Consider the following 14,483-nt stretch of genomic DNA (forward strand, 5'->3'; position numbering starts at 1 on the left):
GTCTGTGTGGATGTGTCTGTGTATGTGTGACTGTGTGTGTGTCTGTTCTTGCCTCCGTGTTTTTGTGTGGCTTCACCTGCTTGTTAGCATTCCTGAGGGGACCAGGCCTGCCTGCTGTCCTGTGATGTTCTTCAAATCCTGTCTCTTCCCTTCAGTGTTTTGGGCCAATCTGGGCCCCATTATGAGTTTAGCGCTGTAGTGATCTCAGGTGAGCGAATGCACCCCCCACACCCACTTAAGCTTTTCAATCTGCCAGTGACATGGTCAAATCCAGGAGACTGCACAAGATTAAATCGATGCCTGGCCGGTTGGCTGCTTGACGAACCATTTCCTTTGCCAATGCGGGCTATCACTTACACCTCAAACAGCCATCCCTCCTCTCTTCCCCACTTATTTTCTTCCTCTCAACATCCCTTCCTACCCTTCTTTCTTCCTTGTCTTGAGAGATAAGACACAGCCACCGTCATGGAGTTCATAAATGCATTTAGAGTGATTGGTTTACTAAATGGTCAGTGTCGGGCGCTGCTGATGGAGGTGAAATGTACTCAGCAACGAGTGTGTGTGTGTGTGTGTGTGTGTGTGTGTGTGTGTGTCTGTGTGTGTGTGAGGCAGTGTGCTCCACTCTCGCTGTAGTGAAACCTAAATTACAGGCTCACCCTACAGGTCAGTCTGACGGGCCAGGTCCAAACATCAATAAGACAAATCGGCTTTAGACCTCCGGCAATCCGCTCGCAAATTCCTTCTCCCTGCCCTCCTCTCCTGCCTGGCGACAGACTAAATCACCCTTGAGACGAAAACGGACATGATACCTTGTCTCCTAAAATTCTCCTTCGACCCGCTTCATGTTCAAAGCCTAAGGACATTAAGCAAATGGATGGCCTGTAACATGGTTGTTTGTTTGTTAGTGTGTGCGTGACGCTGCCAGAATGGATCTTGTGGGAGATTTTAAGAGTGTGTGTGTGTGTATGTATGACCCCATAAACAAACCTTGGGGGATAGTTTGGAGTTTTCCTTCCGACCCAGATGCACTCACTTCTATATGCACACTCAGCTACCCCCGGAGCTCACACTAGTCAGCAACCTACTGCCCCTTAAACAGCACATTCCCATGCATTCTCCATTATTAAAAGTCCCATTAAAACAGAAGTTAACGAAATAGTGTTTGAACCATTAACAAGACAAAACTGTGCCGGACTAGGTATACAACCCCGCAAACTATCCAACATGACCGGTTACATTGCTACACTCTGCAGTGCCAGAGTAATGGTCAACACAGTGGGCCAAATGGTGAAGGGAATTGCTTTCCGTTTTGCTGTCGGCCAGTTCTTTCTAATGGGAGTCTGTCTATTCAGCAGCTGCTAGGCGGTATGTACTCTACTGAGAGGAAATATCAGCTAATATGGAAGACTGACTCAATATCAGAGGACCTACTCTAAACATGTTTTTAGAGTTTGGGAAATGTTAAAATTATATCTCCCAAACTGTGCTTGATGTGAGCCTAGAGAAATGGTCATGAGTGCCCGCATACATACTAGTGATGGGGGGAAAAATCAATACAGTTACATATAGCAATATTATTTTGGACAATATTATATTGATACTTTGACTATAATATAATAACTCTGATAAAAATAATATTGCTAGGTATCGTGAGAATTGTGAGAATGGCTATACATATCGTATCGGCACCTAAGTATCGTGATAATATCGTATCTTGAGGCACACACACACAGTTGTAATCAATTCACACAGTTTTGAGATGCATATGTGTATCCCAATAAGCTCAATATTATGCATCTGAAAACTACAGAGATCCTATTAAATTACCTCTAGACCACCATCTCCAAAATGTTGTGACAACTGTCTCCACCATGTTCTGACAACCATCTCCACAACGTTCTGACAACAATCTCCAAAACATTCAGACCATCATCTCCACAACCTCCTGAGGCACGGAAGAGTTCAAGCACTTCAACCTCCATGGATCTGATGACTCATTGGATGTTGGATGGACCAACAATCTTGCCACACCAGAGTTGTAGAACACATAGACTACAGGACTACAGGTGCTTTCTGTAAACATTTCTGCTCAACAACAATTTTTACAAACAAATAAATTAATATTTTTGGAATAGCTTTAATATCTTGTTTCTATATTCTAAAAAATACAATATGCTGTTGTGGAGGGAACGTTATAATTTATTTATAGGATGTCATGTTGTTATAAGTTTACCTGAATCGTCAACATCCACCACACAGTGTAGTTACCGATAATTCAGTATATTTTTGGAGTGGAGTACTGAGGTCTAGGCTGTTTAGGTGTGCTACTGTAGCTAGCTACACACATGGGTGGAAGTAAAGAATTACAAATAGTCTCGTTACTGTAATTTAGTAGCTTTTCCGAATACTTGTACTTTTTGGAGTACAAGTATTCGTACAAGTCAGTAATTTAACTTTTACTTAAGTATGTTTTGTATGAAGTATCGTACTTCGCTACCTTTTTAAAACCATCCATTACAGAGAACAATTTTGTAGGCTATCCATAATAGTAGATCATGAGGCCACGGAAAGTTTGCGAGCGCCCCTTGGAGCCAGAAACAAACCCACTGCTCATCGTTGTTTAGTGACCAATTAAAATAAATGTCACGCATCATACCAATACAAGCCAATCAAATCAAGCTGTGCATACAAACTGAACGATGATAGTCAGAAGATTTTCAAAAAGGCAAAAATAACTTAGTTTAGTTTGTGACGTATCGTAAAAGGGAGGAATTTTTTTTATCAAAGCGGTGTGTGTGAAAACAATGGAGACGAAGAAGACTGTGACCAGTTCTCCTTCAAGTACAGGAGAGGCGATGCAATGCAAGCTTTGCTTACCCAGGATGGCGGAGGTGGCAGCCTCCAGAAATCTGCCTTGAACTTGAGGAAACATTGTAGAGGTAAGATAACTAGCTAGCTATGAATTATCAAACATTTCGCTATGGATGACTTAAGCATCTAGTATAGCTAGCTATCTAATAGTCTAACTTACGTTCGTTAGCATTAGCCTAGTTGTCTAGCATGCTTATATTAGCAAGCTATCCTTGCAGCTAAGTTAGCTAGTTAACAACCACCTGATGATGATAGCCGTTATGGCTATCACGTCAATGTCACTATGTGTGGTGGTGGCTAGTTATCAAGCTAGCCATGTAAGTTATCTGGGCTCGCTAACAACATTAGGCTAACATCAGCAAGTGAGCTAGCTAGCGAAGTCAACTAGCTAGCTAGCTCGTGACATTGTTACATACAGTGGGGAAAAAAAGTATTTAGTCAGCCACCAATTGTGCAAGTTCTCCCACTTTAAATATGATAGAGGCCTGTAATTTTCATCATAGGTACACGTCAACTATGACAGACAAAAAATCCAGAAAATCACATTGTAGGGTATTTTATGAATTTATTTGCAAATTATGGTGGAAAATAAGTATTTGGTCAATAACAAAAGTTTCTCAATACTTTGTTATATACCCTTTGTTGGCAATGACACAGGTCAAACGTTTTCTGTAAGTCGTCACAAGGTTTTCACACACTGTTGCTGGTATTTTGGCCCATTCCTCCATGCAGATCTCCTCTAGAGCAGTGATGTTTTGGGGCTGTCGCTGGGCAACACGGACTTTCAATTTCCTAATAATTGCTCCCACAGTTGATTTCTTCAAACCAAGCTGCTTACCTATTGCAGATTCAGTCTTCCCAGCCTGGTGCAGGTCTACAATTTTGTTTCTGGTGTACTTTGACAGCTCTTTGGTCTTGGCCATAGTGGAGTTTGGAGTGTGACTGTTTGAGGTTGTGGACAGGTGTCTTTTATACTGATAACAAGTTCAAACAGGTGCCATTAATACAGGTAACGAGTGGAGGACAGAGGAGCCTCTTAAAGAAGAAGTTACAGGTCTGTGAGAGCCAGAAATCTTGGTTGTTTGTAGGTGACCAAATACTTATTTTCCACCATAATCTGCAAAAATTCTCAATTTGTCTGTCATAGTTGACGTGTACCTATGATGAAAATTACAGGCCTCTCTCATCTTTTTAAGTGGGAGAACTTGCACAATTGGTGGCTGACTAAATACTTTTTTTCCCCACTGTACAAGCATATACCTTGACATAAACTACCCCTGGCTACACACACACACACAAGCACGCACACTCACACACACGCACACACACACGCACACACGCACACACACACGCACACACACACACACACACACACAGAATTTTGACTTTGATACGATACCAGGTTTAGTATCACGATACTCGATACTGAAACGATACTCAATACCAAAATGATACTCGATACTAAAATAATGCCACGGCAACAAACAAAAAAACGCGTATTAGCTAAAGTCACAGAATAACCACTTGGCTTTATTTTTTTAAACATTTAACAATATATTGATAACTGGTAGAACAATTAAAATAACAAATAGAATATCTTCTATTCTATATTCAATTTCTTGCAAAAATGAAACACCATATTAAATAACATAAGAATATCTTCAATTTTACTTATGCAAAACCATATCAGAGACTCAGAGCACTTACATCTAAACTGTTTTAAAATGTAATTTGATACATATCAGGGTTAATTTGTTAATCTATGGCCATAATATTGGGTCAAATTGCATTCATTAGACCTATGATTCATTATAGCTAAATAATTTAATGTATGAAACAAATAGTTCAGTTCTAAAACGACATAAAACCATCTTTTCGGTGCAACTCAATGTTAGGATGTTTTGTACCCTCAGTGTATTTTCCAATAGTCTACACACTATAGAAATACAATGGATTTTACACAGCATACTACGAATCACAGAGTGCATTTCACTTCCCAGGGTGCAATGCTCCACCCAGGGCTGCTGGCTGGCTACTGCTAGCAAGCCCAGACAAACAAGAAGTAGTCTAAATATATTGCTGTCAAGTTATGAGTGCATTTCACATTACTTTTGGGCTGTAATCATATTATAATGCTCACATGAATGTCATGCTGAATATATGTTAATGTCATTGTCACTCAAAAATAATTATAATTGAGTTTCTTGTAGACTAACGTTACAATGCAAATGTCGTGTAAAATAGTTTAAGTCATTTTGGAACTAAACCTGCTTTGTAACACCTTTTGCTTAGTTATTTCAGTGGGCTGGCCCTCATCATCTGCTCTGCAAGCAAAGTATTCCCTAGTTCGCTTCTGCAGCCAGTTTTATCAACAAGGTGCGGTCTTGGAGGTATGATGTTTTTGTTAGAAGAAGCCATGCTGTCAGCATTTTCTCTCTCCTCTCGCTTACTTCTTAAAAGTGGCTCGCACTGTTTCAGCTTCATGTGCAAGTAGCCTGGCTAGCTACTGCCCCATTGAGAAGATTCATACAAATAACTAGACAGACTCGAACCTCCCAATCCGTATATGACGTGAGACATTTTACAGAAGTACAGAAAGTAACAAAAAGTATAGTACCGAACCGTTTTCATGGTCTAGTATTGAAAAAGTGCAGAAGTTTCGGTATACTGCACAACATTAGAGCTGGGACAAGCTGGGATGATAAACCGGAAATGACCTAAACCAACATTGCATTGCCTTCCTCTTACCGAAGCATTTTGCGTATGTCGGTAATTTTCTGTAATTGTGCTACACAACGATCCTGTAGATTGTTCTAAAACCATTATGCATTATGTTGATTCCTGCTATGAAAGTATCTGCCTGTCCCTGTTTCACTGTCGGTTGCTGTGTGAGCAAGCCACTCTCACTCCCTCTCCCCACTGTGCGAACAGAGGAGGGAGAGATGCATTCTGAGAAGCACACGCTTATGACCGTTGCTCAAAATACAATTGCAGGAAAAATGCAGTTTTCAAAGCTACTCTTGTTCTAGTTACAGAGAGGAGGGTCACATCTTTCTGTGAGTATATCATTTATTTCTCACCCCTTAATATTGAGTTCATGGCAGCACTTTACATCCGGAGTAGGCTGTAGTATGGTTTTGATGCACCCGTGGAGCAGAGTTCGCCATTTTCGGTGAATAGGCCTACATTAGTTAGCCTAGGCCTAGTGCTAGAACGTTTTTGTAGGACATTAGCCTACATTTACTGATAGATTAATCAATTAGCCTACATGGCTATGTAGCAACAATATATTTAGAGTTAGCAATCTAGCTAAGTGTTTTGAGTTCCCACTTCCTCAGGTGGTGAATAATATAACCTATAGGCTAATATGCACAAAGATGTTGGCAAATTCTCTGAAGAGCCAAAAATACATCTGGATCCTTTTTTGACAGGTTGCACATCAAAATATCAATCGTGCATTCTCTGGATATGTTAGATAAAATATGTTACCTTTTGAATCATAGGCTACCTTCTCAGTTGTCTTACATGGCACTGGAAAAAAAATGTCTAGAGTAGTGCCATGCCGCTAATGTAAAGTAACTGTCCAGCAAAATAGTTAATTTTATCACAATATTACTTTTTATCCATATTATCCAGCTCTTTTTACTCCCTCAAAAAGTATTAATTGTAATTTATCTCTGATTTATCTTTAACGCAGAAAATGGGTCAATTTATTGCGATATGGATTTTTGTACATATCGCCCAGCTCTAACACACACACACACACACACACACACACACCTTTCCCTGTCATCACTAGGATGTGTTTACTAAGAAGTTAAGTTCCACGTCTCCATTCTCCCCTCCAACAGGTCAATTAGGGCTATTGAGCCTGAGTATGTCACTTCAGCAGCCTCATTGACCTTTTCCTCACCCTGGCGGCAACATACACACGCACCGTGCTGCCTGCTCACACAATCCTCTGTTCTCAGCCCTCACATCTTTAGTGGAACCTGCCCACCACGGGTCTGCATTTCCCTTGGGTCCTTTGTGAAAGGCGCACAACTCAGGTCCCCTTTGACATACAGTACAGGCAATGGGATAACTGTGGACTTTAAAACGGGACTTGGCCTTTGTGTTTATACACTCTCAGATGGGTTGTTCTCCCCTGTCAGCTTGACTGTCTACTATAGCACCATACTTCATATTAAAGTCTATGTTTGCAGAACCGGGCCCGCTAATGTTTGTGGTTGTGTATTCACAGTCAGCAGGGTTACCAACAGATATACTGTATCTCATACAGTCAGTATGCACTTTGAGGATTTGTAGTGTTTCTATTTCAAACATCAGTGTATTCCTGCTTATGTGTGTGTGTGTATGTGTCTCTGTGTGCGTCACTCCTCTATTTGTGAGCCCGTGTCTGAGTGCTGACAGCGGACAGAATGAGGGAGTATTTTATATGTTCTCATTGAGACACCCTTGACGCTGACGCCTCCTCTACACTATAGCCCTGACTCGGCCTCTTTACGTCTCTCTCTCCCTCCATCTCATCTTTCTTTCTTTCTCTCCCCACCTCGTTTCGGTAAATCACCCACATTTATGTCTCTGCCTCTCTCTGACACTCTTTTTATCGCCCCTCTCTCCGACTCTTTCTCTCTCTTCTTTTACCTCTATTTTACCTTTCTCTCATTTTACCCCTCTCTCTATCTCTTTCACTCATTTCACCACTCTCTCCCTCTCTTTCCGGGCATGTAGTAAGCTCTAATGACTCACTCAGCCTTCCATTCCTCCTTCTCTCCTTTCCTTTGTATGCCTCTCTGACTCCTCTCAACAGCCTCCCCAGAGTGTTTACATCTGAATATCAGAATACATATTCTCAAAAGTTGGACCTTCTACCTCTCTCTGTCTCTGCTTCAACCTTCTCTACAGTCACCATGTGCAACATATTCCCCTGCAAAGAGAACTGTGCTGAGTGGTCCCTATGTTAATATCCAGATATGGAGCCGTGCACCCAAACAATCCACCCGGGGATGTCTTTTATATGGAGGAGCTATTTTACTAATTGTGAGTAGCTCTGTAGGGAGAAAAATGCCTCCCACCACCACTCTCTATAGAAAGAGGATAATGCATTTGTGGGGCCATATCCTGTATTATACAGGATATCCCTCCACTCTGGTGCTGAAACGAAGCGAGGGAGATAAAAGTGATAATTGAGATAAAAGTGGTAGCTAGTTCCTTCGGTGCTGCTGAGGAAATGCTGTGGATTTACTGTGTGATAACGAGAAGTACGCCTCTCACCCATTCTCTCTCTTTCTTCCTCTCTCTTTCTTTTTATTCCCCTCTCCCATTCTCACGTTCTCTCTTTCCCGTTCCTTCCCTCTCTTCTCCTCTTTTCTCGCTCTCTCTCCCTCCTTCCACTTTCTCGCTGTCTCTCTCCCATGCACCTCTCGCTCTCTCTTTCACTCTCGCTCCATGATCATATTCCTCCCACGGATGTGATGGTATTGGAGCCTATCCACATATTGATCAGCCTGGCGTCTGGGAGGTGTCGGTCTGTCTGTCTGGCTGCTCTGACTACAGTGTAATTAAAGATGAGGGTGGGGATGGATGGCACTGACAGCCTGGAGTGGGAAACATTATTTGAGATGAGAACCCCCAGTTTGGCACACCTAGGCTCTGTACCAATTTCCACAATAGCATACTACTTAGAATGAAGCAATGTATTGGATAGCATTCAGAGTGGTCTGCATTGTTTGTGGAATATACCCACTGTGCAAAAACTGGTTGAATCAACATTGCTTCCACAAATTCAATGTGACGGAAAACTGTTTGGATTGACAAAAAGTCATCAATGTAAGATCATTTTTCCATCCAACTTTTAACCTAAATCCAATGTGAAATAAATGTGTTGTTGATTTCACGTTAGTTCACAACTCAACCAAATTTAAATCAAAACTAGACATTGAAATGATGTCTGTGCCCAGTGGGTAGTGTTTGATTATGTGAGTATTTACTGTGCACTTTACACCATTGTTAAATGTTGTGTGATAAAGTCTAAAACCAGATCTCAATGTCCTTAGGTTTCTGACTCAGCACAACAACTAAAATCTCTGCTTTCCAAAAACCAATGTTAAACTTTAAAAGACCATCTCTTTTAACAAGAAGGAAGACACACAGACAGAAAAAGCTGAAATAAAGTGATAACCACTATTAAATCAAACAACAAAAACACACCACAGAGAATAACAGTCATTTCCTGTATCACAACTAGGGTTGCAAAGCTAAAAGTAATTTACCAAAATTACCGGAATCTTCAGTAATTTTGGTCATTAACAGGTAATCTACGGTCACATTTTGGTAATTTCTACTTGAATAACTTTAAAATATATATTCATATATATTATAAATGTTTATATATACTGCATGTGTCCTTATTGTCCATGAGTTTCCAGTGGATAGACCGTATGGTTTAATAGCCTAATTAATGAAAAAAGCATCTAATCAACAATGGCATTCTTTTTTTATTGACTCTGCAACTCATCCAACTATTTACTTTTTTCACAATTGCCACCAGTTTGGCGCCAAAACATTTACAAAAAATAAATATCGACATAGGAAAAAGAAATACAAGTGTGTAAAAAAATATGAATGATATTTCATGCTGAACCATCATATTAAACACCAATGGTATTCACTAAGTTGAGGGTTTATATTTAGGATAATGTTTTACAGCTTATTTTTTATCTTATTAGTGCTGAGCGATTAACTGAACATTTTGTTATTTTTCACTTTTTAAAACAACTAATTGACCGACGTCAGTTCAACTATTTGAATTCCATTTTGTTCGGTTTTATTCTGTGAGCTCAATGCGCACATTGCACAGCTTCTCTAGAGATAAATCAGATCAAAACTGAACTGTGCGATGTAGTAGGGGGTTGTACACTGAATGTACAAAACAACATGCTCTTTCCATGACATAGAGTTGAAGTCGGAAGTTTACATACACCTTAGCCAAATACATTTAAACTCAGTTTTTCACAATTCCTGACATTTAATACTAGTAAAAAGTCACTGTCTTAGGTCAGTTAGGATCACCACTTTATTTTAAGAATGTGAAATGTCAGAATAATAGAAGAGAGAATGATTTATTTCAGCTTTTATTTCTTTCATCACATTCCCAGTGGGTCAGAAGTTTACATACACTCAATTAGTATTTGGTAGCATTGCCTTTAAATTGTTTAACTTGGGTCAAACGTTTTGGGTAGCCATCCACAAGCTTACCACAATAAGTTGGGTGAATTTTGGCCAATTCCTCCTGACAGAGCTGGTGTAACTGAGTCAGTTCTGCCCACACATTTTCTATAGGATTGAGGTCAGGGCTTTGTGATGGCCACTCCAATACCTTGACTTTGTTGTCCTTAAGCCATTTTGCCAGAACTTTGGAAGTATACTTGGGCTCATTGTCCATTTGGAAGACCCATTTGCGACCAAGCTTTAACTTCCTGACTGATATCTTGAGATGTTGCTTCAATATATCCACATAATTTTCCTTCCTCATGATGCCATCTATTTTGTGAATTGCACCAGTCCCTCCTGCAGCAAAGCACCCCCACAGCATTACATTTACATTTTAGTCATTTAGCAGACGCTCTTATCCAGAGCGACTTACAGTTAGTGAATACATTTATTTTTTTATACTTGCCCCCCGTGGGAATCAAACCCACAACCCTGGCATTGCAAACGCCATGCTCTATCAACTGAGCTACATCCCTGCCGGCCATTCCCTCCCCTACCCTGGACAACGCTGGGCCAATTGTGCGCCGCCCATGAGTCTCCCGGTCGCGGCCGGCTGCGACAGAGCCTGGATACGAACCAGGATCTCTAGTGGCACAGTTAGCACTGCGATGCAGTGCCTTAGACCACTGCGCCACTCAGTACAGGAGCATGATGCTGCCACCCCCGTGGGATGGTGTTCTTCGGCTTGCAAACGGTTCTATTTTTGTTTCATCAGACCAGAGGACATTTCTCCAAAAAATATGATCTTTGTCCCCATGTACATTGCAAACCATAGTATGGCTTTTTTATGGCGGTTTTGGAGCAGTGGCTTCTTCCTTGCTGAGTGGCCTTTCAGGTTATGTCGATATAGGACTCGTTTTACTGTGGATATAGATACTTTGTACCTGTTTCCTCCAGCATCTTCACAAGGTCCTTTGCTGTTGTTCTGGGATTGATTTGCACTTTTCGCACCAAAGTACGTTCATCTCCAGGCACAGAACGCGTCTACTTCCTGAGCGGTATGACGGCTGCGTGGTCCCATGGTGTTTATACTTGCATACTATTGTTTGTACAGATGAACGTGATACCTTCATGCGTTTGGAAATTGCTCCCAAGGATGAACCAGACTTGTGAAGGTCTTGGCTGATTTCTTTTGATTTTCCCATGTCAAGCAAAGAGGCACTGATTTTGAAGGTAGGCCTTGAAATACATCCACAGGTACCCCTCCAATTGACTCAAATGATGTCAATTAGCCTATCAGAAGCTTCTAAAGCCATGACATCATTTTCTGGAATTTTCCAAGCAGTTTAAAGGCACAGTCAACTTAGTGTATGTAGTCTTCTGACCCACTGGAATTGTGAATTATAAGTGAATATAAGTGACCTGTCTGTAAACAACTGTTGGACAAATTACTTGTCATGCACAAAGTAGATGTCCTTACCGACTTGCCAAAACTATAGTTTGTTAACAAGAAATGTATGGAGTGGTTGAAAAACAAGTTTTAATAACTCCAACCTAAGTGTATGTAAACTTCCGACCTCAACTGTAGACTTACCAGGTGAATCCAGGTGAAAGCTATGATCCCTTACTTGTTAAATCCACTTTAATCAGTGTAGATGAACGGGAGGAGATAGGTTAAATAAGGAATTGAGACATGGATTGTGTACAGTGCCTTGCAAAAGTATTCATCCCCCTTGGCGTTTTTCCTATTTTGTTGCATTACAACCTGTAACTTAAATTGATTTTTATTTGGATTTCATGTAATGGACATACAGAAAATAGTCCAAATTGGTGAAGTGAAATGAAAAAAATAACCTGTTTCAAAAAATTCAAACAAATAAATAACGGAAAAGTGGTGCGTGCATATGTATTCACCCCCTTTGCTATGAAGCCCCTAAATAAGATCTGGTGCACCAATTACCTTCAGAAGTCACATAATTAGTTAAATAAAGTCCACATGTGTGCAATCTAAGTGTCACATGATCTCAGTATATATACACCTGTTCTGAAAGGCCCCAGAGTCTGCAACACCACTAAGAAAGGGGCACCACCAAGCAAGCGGCACCATGAAGACCAAGGAGCTCTCCAAACAGGTCAGGGACAAAGTTGTGGAGAAGTACAGATCAGGGTTGGGTTATAAAAAAATATCAGAAACTTTGAACATCCCACGGAGCACCATTAAATCCATTATAAAAAAATGGAAAGAATATTGCACCACAACACACGCCAAGAGAGGGCCGCCCACTAAAACTCATGGACCAGGCAAGGAGGGCATTAATCACAGAGGCAACAAAGATGCCAAAGATAACCCTGAAGGAGCTGCAAAGCTCCACAGCGGAGATTGGAGTATCTGTCCATAGGACCATTTTAAGCCGTACACTCCACAGAGCTGGGCTTTACGGAAGAGTGGCCAGAAAAAAAGCCATTGCTTAAAGAAAAAATAAGCAAACACATTTGGTGTTCGCCAAAAGGCATGTGGGAGACTCCCCAAACATATGGAAGAAGGTACTCTGGTCAGATGAGACTAAAATTGAGCTTTTTGGCCATCAAGGAAAACGCTATGTCTGGTACAAACCAAACACCTCTCATCACCCCGAGAACACCATCCCCATAGTGAAGCATGGTGGTGGAGCATCATGCTGTGGGGATGTTTTTCATCGGCACGGACTGGGAAACTGGTCAGAACTGAAGGAATGATGGATGGCGCTAAATAAAGGGAAATTCTTGAGGGAAACCTGTTTCAGTCTTCCAGAGATTTGAGACTGGGACGGAGGTTCACCTTCCAGCAGGACAATGACCCTAAGCATACTGCTAATGCAACACTTGAGAGTGGTTTAAGGGGAAATATTTAAATGTCTTGGAATGGCCTAGTCAAAGCCCAGACCTCAATCCAACTGAGAATCTGTGGTGTGACTTAAAGATTGCTGTACACCAGCGGAACCCATCCAACTTGAAGGAGCTGGAGCAGTTTTGCCTTGAAGAATGGGAAAAATCCCAGTGGCTAGATGTGCCAAGCTTATAGAGACATACCCCAAGAGACTTGCAACTGTAATTGCTGCAAAAGGTGGCTCTACAAAGTATTGACTTTGGGGGGTGTGAATAGTTATGTACGCTCAAGTTTTTTTTTTTTTTTTGTCATTTCTTGTTTGTTTCACAAAAATAAATATTTTGCATCTTCAAAGTGGTAGGCATGTTGTTTAAACCAAATGATACAAACCCCCCCAACGAAATACGAAAAATGCCAAGCCACTGTATGTGTGCCATTCAGAGGTTGAATGGGCAAGACAAAATATTTAAGTGCCTTTGAACGGGTTTGTGTTAAGAACTGCAATGCTGCTAGGTTTTTCACACTCAACAGTTTCCTGCATGTATCAATAATGGTCCACCACCCAAATGACATCCAGCCAATTTGACACAACTGTGGGTAGCATTGGAGTCAACATAGGCCAGCATCCCTGTGGAACACTTTCGACACCTTGTAGAGTCCATGCCCTGACTAATTGAGGCTGTTCTGAGTTGAAATGGGGGGTGGGGGGGTTGTGGGGAGGGTGCAACTCAATATTAGGAAGGTGTTCTTAATATTTTGCAAACTCAGTGTAGTTTCCAACAGGCCAATGTACAATATTCTACATAGTCCCCTGTAGCTCAGTTGGTAGAGCATAGCGCTTGCAACGGCAGGGTTGTGGGTTCGTTTCCCACGGGATGGCCAGTATGATAATGTATGCACTCACTAACTGTAAGTCGCTCTGGATAAGAGCGTCTGCTAAATGACTAAAATGTAATAGTTTAGAGCATAAAACGTGGTAATTAACTACAATGACCATAATCCTTTGCGCATCTACTTGTACGGTCTGTGTTTATTTTACGCCTCCTACGGAAGAGATAGAAGAATGTGCGATCGTGAGGGGATATAGAGAACAGCTGTTGCTTCCTGAGGTATGTCTACCTGAAAATACATAATCTAAGTGATTGATAGTTGGTATTCAGCAGTCATAAAAGTATGCCTTATTTACTTTGAAGAACTACTAAAATAGTGATTTGGCAGACAGCATAGGCAGCAGCTCTATAGAGATGAGATGATGACTGATAAAGTCATCAACTAAAACAAATGTATACACAACTGAAATATGTTCTTAAAGTAAAGTAATGTGAATAAATGATGGTTAATAAGTGATGAGCAGTAATGGGCAGTCACTGCCATCATGGGACTTTTATTAATTGTTTTATTCTGTTGTTAAAACATTCAACCCAAATAATCAAAACCGAAATCGTAAATCGTGAGGTCCCACAGAGGGCCAGAGATAATTACAAACGCCTGTGATAGTACCTCAAAAGGCCATTAGATGTCATCTTATAAC

At 41.0% G+C, this 14,483-nt stretch overlaps 1 protein-coding gene across 6 annotated transcripts in view; it reads right to left on the bottom strand.

Annotated features, from left to right (window-relative positions):
- The window catches only part of LOC121541592 (netrin receptor UNC5D-like), a 353,223-nt gene that overhangs the window by 156,950 nt on the left and 181,790 nt on the right, over positions 1–14,483 (bottom strand). The gene's annotated exons all lie outside the window — the stretch shown is intronic.

This window comes from Coregonus clupeaformis, chromosome 27 (assembly GCF_020615455.1).
Source record: "Coregonus clupeaformis isolate EN_2021a chromosome 27, ASM2061545v1, whole genome shotgun sequence".
NCBI lineage: Eukaryota > Metazoa > Chordata > Actinopteri > Salmoniformes > Salmonidae > Coregonus > Coregonus clupeaformis.